Source organism: Hirundo rustica, chromosome Z (genome assembly GCF_015227805.2).
Source record: "Hirundo rustica isolate bHirRus1 chromosome Z, bHirRus1.pri.v3, whole genome shotgun sequence".
NCBI lineage: Eukaryota > Metazoa > Chordata > Aves > Passeriformes > Hirundinidae > Hirundo > Hirundo rustica.
Window position 1 is genome coordinate 45632701 of NC_053488.1, and position 11059 is coordinate 45643759.

Consider the following 11059-nt stretch of genomic DNA (forward strand, 5'->3'; position numbering starts at 1 on the left):
TGAAAACTGCAGGCCTTTTTTCCTAACAATAACTTTCAGGCAGACGTATTGTTGCAGGAAGCTTGTTGTTCTTCATTCTTTGCCCCTTTGTAAGGACATCCAGGTTGCAAGAGGTGGAAAATTCCAGCAATTCTGAAGCTGTCCTCATTATTCCTTCAGGATCTGTAGCTTCAGTCTTGCCTTACCACTTCCTTTAAAAGATAATATGGAAATGCTGACTTAGTCTTATCAGGAAGACCTATACCTGATAAAGTAATAACTTCTGTATTGTTAAACCATCAAAATCAGTAATAGTTGAGTAAACTGGAGAGTAAAAAGTAACCTCTTAAAGTACTTCTGTGTGAAGAGGTCTGTGAAGATGTTAATTTGTTTAAATTATGACAAAGGTAATGAAATCTGTTTCCAAGTTTAAATTCATTAGACGGACAGATATATATATATATATATTTTATTATTATTATTATTTATTTGTTTGTTTATTTATTTATTTATTTGGTGGTGGTGGTGGTGGTGGTGGTGGTGGTTGTTGCTGGTTCTAGAAATTATTTCTCAAGAAAGCATACTAAGTAAGATCTGCTGTGGGTGTTTGTCCTCTTTCCTAGTCTACCAGTTCTATCTGCTAGTAAACTTCTTGAATGGTTTTCTTCTCTTGTGTAAAGTCAAGACATCTATAAGGCCATGGGTGAACCACCAAACTACATAAATTCTCCATCCACCACCACACGTAGATGAGGACCTTCTTTTTATTCATGTTTTGCAGACAGCAGTGGACATTGTCTTTTAGTCTGGTAATCTTCTGAAGTGCTCTCTGTAGCTGGGTGCTAACCTTGAGATTTTTTTTTGCCAAAGATTATAGTGTCATAGAGGACTTCTGTGATACACATTCACTGTGGTTTTTGCTTTCTTGGTATTTCAGATGACTTTGGAATTATTGTGTGTTACTTCTGTTCATCCAGATTAAGAAATAAGCATTTTGACACAGCCTGCCTTATGATGCTTGGAGCTTCTTACCTTACAACTTTGTTCTCCAGCTAAAACTGTTAGAAGTTTATTCAGAACAAAGGTGTCACTCTGTGAGCTTTTGGAAGACTTGACTGCAGACGAGCACAGTTCTGGGATTGCTGCCAGGATTGTTTGCTTGCGGTTGCTCATAGAAAAGTCAAAGCTGAAGAACTGATGTGATTCTGTGGTTTAAGCAGTCAGGGGCTTGACTTGCTGTGAGAGCCATAGCAAATAGAGCAATGGGTCCAGGATGCTGTGGAGATTTGTGATGCATTAGGGACCTAAACTAAATACCCTCCTATCAAGAACAAAAGTGATCTGGAGTGATTTTAATACACCTTTTAGGTCAGCAGCTTCTTATTTTCTCTGAGTGCTCCGCTAGTCAATCCTTTTTAGATTAGTCCTTTTAAAATTAATGTTTCAAATAGATTACTGTTTATCTACAGTATTGGTCTAGAAGTGACTCATGACACTACTGCATGGAACAGGTTTTCTTACACTGTTTATTTACTCTATTTACCTCTAGGGAACTTGGCTGCATTTATAGTTTTGATTTCCCTTTTCAGAAGTGTTTGTGCACGTAGACTGCAAGTTGCATAAGCAAAAATTAAATGTTTCCTGGCAATATAATAACTTTTTACTAGCTGAAATTTTAAATAGTTCTAAGAAAATATGGGGTTTCACCGTGGTATTATCTAGTGGAATAATCTTTGCCAAGTTTCCTTTACAAATCAGTTTGCATTTGTGTAACACTTTTAGACTGTAGGGAACCAGAAGTGGGTTGAACATGTCCCTGTGGACTGTAGTGAAATAGAAGCTTTACAGTTGTCATGAACAGGGCTGTGTAAGGTGTCCTACCAGTGCCAGAGTCTCTTCCCACCCCAGTATAACAGATTAATTCTTCTGGAATCAGGGCAACAGACCTGTGTCCTGGAATCCCATGGCAAAATCACCTGCACTGCTTCTCCTGGTACTCATTTCAAAATTAGCACACCTCTGCTAATCCCTTAATCTGACGCTGTGTCTGATCTGTTCCAAGAAAACAGATAAAGACAGCTGAATTGTATCTGTCACTCCCCATGTAAAAATTTAAATGTGTTCTCATCCTTATTTTTCTTTGCAACACCCTTGTGAGATTGTATTTGTAATGTTTTAATTTTTAAAAACAAGGAACTGAGTCATGGAGATTATTTATTAATTGATCAGGTTCAAATCTTAGAGCAAAACTCTAAACAAAAATTGAACTGCAGGTAATAATAGCTTATATTTGGCCCGTGTGATTAATTTTCTGTAATAAAGTTGTTTCTTGTCATAAGTAGAGATTTTGTTGCTTTCTGTTATTTTTATTAGGGTTTTGTTTTTTGTTTTTTAACTACATGGTCATGTTATCATCATTGTTATCATTATTATCATAATTCTCATCATCATTACTGTTACATTTGTTAGTATGATAATCATTATCCAATTTTATTGTAAACAACTCTGACAAGAATTCTGTTTCTGCAGCTCTGGGATTACTGCATAGAAGAGATTTACAGAGTTCCACGCAACAAATAGCTTCTTTCTATAGAAAAGAATGGGCCTTGAATATGATAATAAATTACTTCAGTGAAACTGTTTAAGCAAGAACTTTGAATATGTAAATGTATCATGTTTTCTTAGAAACCTTCCAAATGATGCTCTGATAGTAGTAATGAAATAACAATAATAATACTAAATCTGCTAATAATTCACATAATATTAATATCACACATTTCTCTGCCTTCCCTCTATAGAAAGATTTTGTACAACACAGAAATAAGCAATATGCTTTTAGGTTCTTAAAAGAAGCCATAACATAGAAACACACTCATGCTATTTGTGGTATAAATTGGTATGGTAATGCTATGCAATCCAGTTCAAAAAGTGTTTAAGAAAAGGATGGCAGGAAAGAAGCAGTGAAGTGTGAGAGTAGCCAAGTAGTGGTATTTAAAAAAAAAAAAAAAAAAAAAAGTCTAAACAGAGAGAATAGGGCACCCAGAAGATATTGATAGTGTAGAGCAGTACTTCAGATCTGGCTGAATCGGTTTGCTGATATTTTATTTTAAATGTGATTATTTGCCAGTGGATAAATATACATCTGTCTTCCTTCAGATGCTGGAGAAATTGTTTCAGGATTTTGTTTCCTTCAGTACTTGGTTTATTGGTTTTAAATGCCTGTGGATTAATACAAACGCACATCCAGATTAGACAGAGCTAGTATTACTTTTCTTCTAAACTAAGTTGGTTTCTTTTGTTTTCTCTATTCCTGCTTTTCCAATCTTCCCCTGTCCCCATTTTCCCTCTAAAAATATCTTTAGGAATGACTTGCTGATGGTGTGCCGCCAACTGAATATGGAGGTGTCTGTTGCAGAGATCATGCACCAGCTGGGAGCAGATGAAGATGGAAAAATTTCCTTCCAGGATTTTAGTCAGTGCTGCATGGAACTGGTACAGGAAATCAAGAAGGAGGAAGTGGAGCTTTCTGTGAAATTGGATGACTCTTGTAAAAAGAAAAAGTTAAGGGATAGAGTAACTTCCTGGCCAACTAGCAACAATAACAGTTTAGGTAGGTATGACTTTTAAATATCCTGTTAGTGTAATTTAATGAAAGGTAAACTGTGGGGTGTTTGTTACTGATTTTACTGGCATTAGGGTTGCTCCTAAAGGACTGTGTGAATCTGCCTTGGCATAATTTCATCATATGCTAGAGTGTGTTGTAATGGATGCAGACTTGTCATCAGAATGTAAACTAGAATGTGTGCAGAGCATCCCTTTCTAAAAATGCAAACTGCACAAGACTTCCTTGGAAGGACAAGGGCTGGTAATTGAAGATCCAGGGAGTTCTCTGTAAAGCCCAGGTAGGTATGTAGATAAAACTGAAAAATGAGGGAAGACTTAATCTTGGTTCCAGTCATAATACACTGTAGGAAATAATGTTTCTTGGATGGTTTAAAAATCTTTCCACTTAGTGGGAGATCTGAATGCTGGAAGAGCCCTATAGTTTAGAGAATACAAAAATACTTCTCCATCTGGTTAAAAAAAACAACAAAAAAAACCCCAACAAAACAAAACCCACAAAAAAATCCCAAATCAAAACCAGAGCCAACCAAACCAAAAGAAACCAACAACAAAAACAAACTGCAACCCCCTCCAAAAATGCAAACCAACAAACCAACAAACAAAAAAAAAAAACAAAAAAAAAAAAAAAAAAAAAAACAAAAAAAAAACAAAAAGTGCTATTTCATCTCAGAAAAATGGATTGTAGGAAGTGATTACCTGTGCCATTGAGCCCAGCCCTTGATAGCACTGTAGCACTGTGACCAGCATTAGGTCAGAAACGTTAACACCTGAAGAATGCTTCCTTTCACCCTGTAAACAATGGAAGAGACTAAAGGACACAATCTGGGGTCAAAAATGGCAAAGTGTGGTGTCTTGTGGAAAAAGCTGAGGATGCTGTCCATTCCCCAGTTCCCTACAAGACTGCATGCTGGCTAAGCATGACTGCCAGCTGGTGACATGGAACTGACTTGCATCCATGCTTCACAAAAATGCCATCAGCCTCTGATGGTGTTTAGTTGGAGCTATGTCTCCTCAACCTTTTCTTTAGCCTTTATGTTTTAAAACACTTTCTTAACTAGAAATCTTTCATTAGTTTTCCCCAAAGGTTTTTCTTTGAAGTGTCTTCAATTAATTTGGGCTTATTTTTCACTGTGTGCTTCATACATCTTCTGGAGAGTTGTGTTATTCCAGCTTCTCATGGTATTGACCTATTGTCAAGCATAATGTTTAACATCAGATTTATTTATTTATTTATTTGAAGGTGCTGATGGTACATGGGATTTCTGTTTTAGCAGCATGATTCAAAGCTTACTGAAAACACAACACAGATACAAGTCACACATAGCAGAAGAGAGCAATTGCAGGGCACAGAACTCAGTCACAATACCAGTGGGGCTGAGCTGTGTATACAAGTACCCCACACTTGCCTGGCTAGATCAGGAAGATATTCACATTCTTACTGAACTCAGGGAGAAATACAGCACCAGTTAATTCTCTCAGTTGTTTATGAGAGATCACCTTGAATTTCTTGGTGTTGAGATAAAGCCAGATTTGTTGCAACAACTGTGATTGGTTCCAGTTCACATCCTTCCTTGAGCTTCATGGACACATCACCCTGGCCCATCTCTGATCCTGCTCCCATGGTAGGGCTTTACTAATCAGTCACAGCTTTCTTTATCTCATCAGTAGTCAGCTTCACAGGAAGTAAAACTGGGCATGTGTTTATTTTGGTGGTTTGGTCTACCTATTCATTTACTTATTATCTGCTTTGGAGGTATGAGGTTAGCATGTTTGATCTTTAGTCACTTTGCATATATTTTTGGCTAGCCATCTCCGAAATTCAAATTTTTCTTGTTTACTTTGTATCCTTCGTGAACTCATTATTTTTCTTTCTTCTTAGATGGACTGTACTACTCCTTTATCATCCCATAATCTCATGCTCCTTGGCATTTCATTTTTGCTTCTCAGCATAACAAAACTGTTTCATTGCTCAGTTTATCTTCCATCTCATATTTTATGGTTTCAGTCATATTTCGTTATAGAGGTAGCTCATTGTTAGCATTTCTTTCGTTTGTCCTTCTTTCATAAGTATTCTTGAATTGCAACTCTGTAGTTTCTATGCCCATTTCTCCCATCATTTTCTGTATTGAAATCTTCATAAGCCTTGTCCCCGATTGATTTCCAGCCTGTGAATCTCTTTCTGGAGCTGTCAGGAAATATTTCAAAGCCAAGATTGTGCTGCTTTTTTTTTTTTTTTTTTTTTTTTTTTTTAAGGATATTTTGTGTTCCTTTGCTCATAGCATTATCTTCCATTGTCTGCTTTGTCGTTGCTGACACAGCTGTATTTTTCTCAAAAATAGAGTTGTTGTTCTGCTCTCAGATGTCTATACAAAATTTCCTTGTTTGCTGACCAGATTTCTGGGGTTTAAAATCTTCTTTCTCAGACAAACCAGACAAGTAATTATTATTTGTAATAATCAGAGGTGAAAGACAGCTCCTGAACTTTATAATGGCCAACATAATAGTCTCAAAAATTATCCCACAAAGAAAACTTACTGATTGCTGCCAAAAAATGATTCATAGATGAACTTCCAAATTTATTAGTATTTAGAATTCAGTCCCAACTAATTTTTCCCCTACCCCCCAATTGCTGTTAGTTTTACAAGAATAATTGAATGCATTTTTAAAGTTGGTGAGTGAACCCATTATTCTTTTCCTATTTTTTCCCCAAAAGTTAAGTTCAGAAGACATTTTGATATATTTTGCTAGATATATTTTGCACTGCTGATCAAGTGTGACTATCTTACTACACTGTACTTCTAGAGCTATGGGAATTATGGGATTTGTCTTTTTCCTGCCTTGACTCTTGCAAGAATTCTTAAAGAACATATGGAGATGCTTGCCCCCTCCCAAAAAGGATGGGTGGAAATACTAAAAATGAGTATTTAGGATGCAACTGGTTTTTATTTGGTTGTTTAAAAAAGCCATTGTGGCAGCACTGTTCAAAATGTTCTACAAAGCCTTCTTTTCAAAGAGTCAAGGAAACAGCATTGCAATATATTTCTATGATATAAACCCAGCCCATGGTAGGAACATAATGACAGCTGAGGAATGACACTTGCAGTGAAGCTTGAATTACAATCTGTGCCTTCCTATGCCTTTCTGATGTTTCTGTGCCTTTCATGTCTTTGAGGGCTCACTCTTGTACTCATGTGATCGAAGAATTAATTATGTTATTATTGAGTCTTTGCGGTTGCTTTCTAAGCATTGCTTGAGACAAGAGACATCATGTACAAGTTCAAATATGAGTTTGGTGGATGTTCTTTTTTTGTGTTACTGGGGTTTTTTTTTCCTGGTCAAAACACTTTTTATTAAATTATTTTAAAAGATACTTTGCAGGCCTTTTTTTTCCAAGACTAATTTCTACATAGTATATGAGCTGCTGATAATATTTAAAGCTGGTATCATGAATTGGTGTGGGGTGCATAAATGACAGAATTTCAAAACTCATTTGACTGGTATTGAGTAGCAGGGGTCTTGATGATCTGAAACAAGGGAATCCAGCCTCTGACATGAATGTTTTTACACTGCAAGTTTGTAATTGTGCAGAGATTACCAGTCAGATAGCATTTTGTGCTGCCTTTTCTTGGAACTGTTCCAATTCTTTAACAAAAGGCAAAATCTTGTATCTAAATATAACATTACGTTTGCTGTCTATAGGTTTTGCTTTTCATTATGAAGAAAATAACTTAAAAAGAAGTTGCAAGAAGTAATTGTATCTAATTTACTATTGAACTTTGTCTCATCCATCTTTTTATCATTGATAAGGTTATTTGAATAATTTTGCCCAACTTTGCCCAACAAATGTTCATGCCTGACTTTCCAGGTGGGCGTGGGAAGCTGGTTGACTATTTTAATCAAGGTACAGGACCCAGGTCCACTAATACTCACTCATGTATGTCCTAAGTAAGCCAAACTTGCATCCATATCTACCATCCTGATGAGCAAATGTGTGTACAGATTTAAAAGCTTAATGTTTTATTCAAGTGCACAAGGAAGTTTTCTAAGTTACTGGAATTAGGCTTTTGGATGTTTATTAATCAGCAATTCAAAGCTGTTATAATGTGTTGTAGTTCTTACCCCACACTATTAATATCAGCAGGAGTGTTAACAATAATTTGCAAGTAATAACCAGTTATTTTTCTATAAGTGAAATGGAACATATACTCTGTAAATGTTCTTGCATTTTAAAATACAATTTAAGAAACAAACAAAAAAACCCAACAAACCAACCAAAAAAACCCCAGCCATGAACAAACCAAAAAAACCCACCAACTTTGAAAGTGTTGCTGGAGTCTTGCAGTCACCATATGTGATCTGACTTTTTATTAAATTGTTTTAGTAGGAAATGCGGAAAGAATGTCAGTTACTGATCAAATGTGTGGGTTCTGTGTCCAGCTGTGGATAGTGAGGGCCATGATGGGTACAGTAAATCTGTGTGAATAAAGTAGTGAGTGATGGAGGTGGATTTTATCACAGCAGAACTTTATCACAGCAGAACTACATCTCTAATATTTAAAGATGGGAGTTGCCTGAACAGTTGTGACTTCTGATAGGTTTTTCAGTGTACTATATCTTTGTTTGTCTCTTATAAACCTAGCATTATTATTAGAATTAGAATTATTATAATAGAAGCCTATAATTAGAATTATTATTATATTATGCATTCTGTAGGTTTGTCTAGTTCTTTACAAGCAGCAAATTGCTACTTTTCCCCTTGATAAAAAATATCCTATTTCTAGCACCCATTGACTTGGAGGATGAACAAGAAATGGTACTATTTATTAGTAAGTTCTTTCTTCTGGTTTGAATATTTGTAAAATGTGAGAACAACTAATCTGTGTTAGACTAGACTTTATTCTCAAATGGTAATTCTGTCCCTTAGCATGGTGAGAAGAAAATTATTAGAGAAGATAGTAGGCACTGAGTGATCATGTAACAATGCTTGCATATTAAATTTCAGCTAAGGGACTTTGAATTAGAAATAATTGCACTTGTTCACGCACACATGGCTTCCCTCCCTCTAACCCTGTCTTACAGGACTGAGTCTCTGGAGATGTGAAAATTTTTATAGTTCACTATGGCCTGCTGCCAGGAGTAGCACATCTTACTCTGCCATTGTATAAGGAACAAATTCTTTTTGCTTTCCTCAAATTTCCTTCCTTCCATGTGTTTGCAGGGGGTTTTCTCTCTCTCTCTCTTTTTTTTTTTTGTTCTAGTGTATCTAGTCAAGGTTGAGCATTGCATTGCACTGTGTTACCTTCCTCAGCAGAAGTCCTAATGGAGTCAGTCACCTCTGTGCCTTCCATAAAAGTTACAGAAATTCAGTGTATTTGACACTTTGACACCCCTACCAAATGCCTTTGAAATTACCAAATACCTTAAAATTTTGAAAGGAAAGGGAAGGACAGACGGCTGAGAGGATAGAACTGGGGGAAGCAGAAAGCTGCTATTCCTGAGAGCTGCTGCTACTCAGAGTCAAGAGAAGTCCAGACCAGCTCTGCAGAGCACCACAGGTCAGGCTTGCTTCAGGGTGCTGCTGTCTATGCCTCCTAGTCAGCTCCAGTGGTAACACATGGAGATGTGGTTTGGGTTTGCCATATGGTTTGAAACTGGATTACAAAATCACTTCCTCAGTTTTGTCCCAGTTTATGCTTTCCATGCAAACTGTGATCAGGCTGAGAAACCGAAAGGCTGCAGCTGCAATGTTCATAGAGGGCATGCTTCATTTGGCTCAAGATGAGCACTGTCACACATCCTCCACTTCGGCTTTTGTAAATCAAGGGTTGCCTCCCAGAACACTTCTGCTTTATCTCTCCTGACTTACGTGATACGCTCTTCACCTGCTTGCTTCTAATGTGGCTCTGATATACTATGGTTCATGAAACAGGAACAAAATTAAACTGACAAGCAAAAAACTCTGTATGTTTCATTTGTTTGCTTGGGTACATGTGTGTTCAAGTCAGATCTATAGCAAGGTTGTCTTGAGTGGAAGATAAGCAGGGAGGATGCTGATTATTCACATGTAAATTTCTGTATAAGGAAAGCCAACATTTTTAGAAGTACAGTGCAAACAATACAAATACTCTACTTGAGAAGTATGTTGGAACATCCTCTAGCTTCTGTATGACTTCAAGGCTTATGCACTCTTTTTCCTATATAATATATACTCCCCTCTTTACTAGAGATTATTAATTTTCAGGGGAAAAGAGGATTGTTTTCTGCCTTAATAGAAACTACAAATTAAATTCTAGCTTGAGTTCCTAAGTGCAATGCAGTCGTTAGCTACCAGGGTTCTGGCAAAATTTAGTTTAGGTGCTTAAATAATACTGGATACTTGGAGACCTTCGTTTCTAGACTGTTGGGAAGTTATCCCCATCCTGTTTCTTATGTCTGAATAGAGCAAATGGTTGTCTGGTCTCAAGAATGATCTAAAATAATTTCAGAGTCAAGGACAGGTGTATGAAGGTGTTGTGAGTAGTGTGCTTTTATTTTGTTTTCTGTGTTGCTATTTCCTATATGGCCAATGCCAGTCTGCTTGGCAAGTACTGAAACCATGATCGTTTACATAGATACATTTCTTCACTTGTAGAAATTGCTTCAGTGCTGTAGACCCCAGGACGGTGTGGATGAATGTACAAGAGAGATCTCTGAAGTTGGGTTTTAGAAGATAAGGTTTATTGTAAAAGATATGAGGCCTTGCTTTGAGCTGCCAGGCTGCAGCTCATGGCAAGGCCTAGGGAGGTGGGGGAAGGGAGAGGGAGGGAGAGGAAATTCCAAGAGAGGAAAGTCTTCGGGGAAGGGTGCCAGGCAAAGAGCAAAGAGCAAAAAGGGCCAGCCCACCCTTGCAGACCCCTGATAAGGGAGCTTCAAGGTGGGCTGGAACAGGACTTGGGCCAACGGGGTTACAGATACCTGATACATCAGGGCAGGCTTACAGGTGTGGGATGAACCATACATTGGGGGGTGAGACAGAACATCCCATTTGACCTCTGGGTCTAGCTGCAGGTGACCTTCAGCTGGTCACATAACTGTTTTCCCAGACATCCAGTAGCTAGGACATCTCAAACATCAAAACTTACTTTCAATTCTATCTCACAGGTTTCACATTCTCAGAATCTAAGCAGTCATATTTATAGGGCTTTCTGGCTTCATCCTCCCCAACATTCACTAATTGAAATAAATTTGAAGAAGGTAAATTGATAGAAATTCCACAAACATTTGTTAATATATATGGTTTGGACTACTGGTTTAACAAACCTAGCTTCTTCATCTAAAAGCTGTTTTGAATAACTGGGAAATTGTAATGAGAGAAACTTCCTCTTTTACTAGATATGTCTCTGTGTTTTACTTTCTCAATGTTTTATGAATTACCTTGTCTACTTTATGGGTTTGCTCTTGACAAGCTTATTCACTT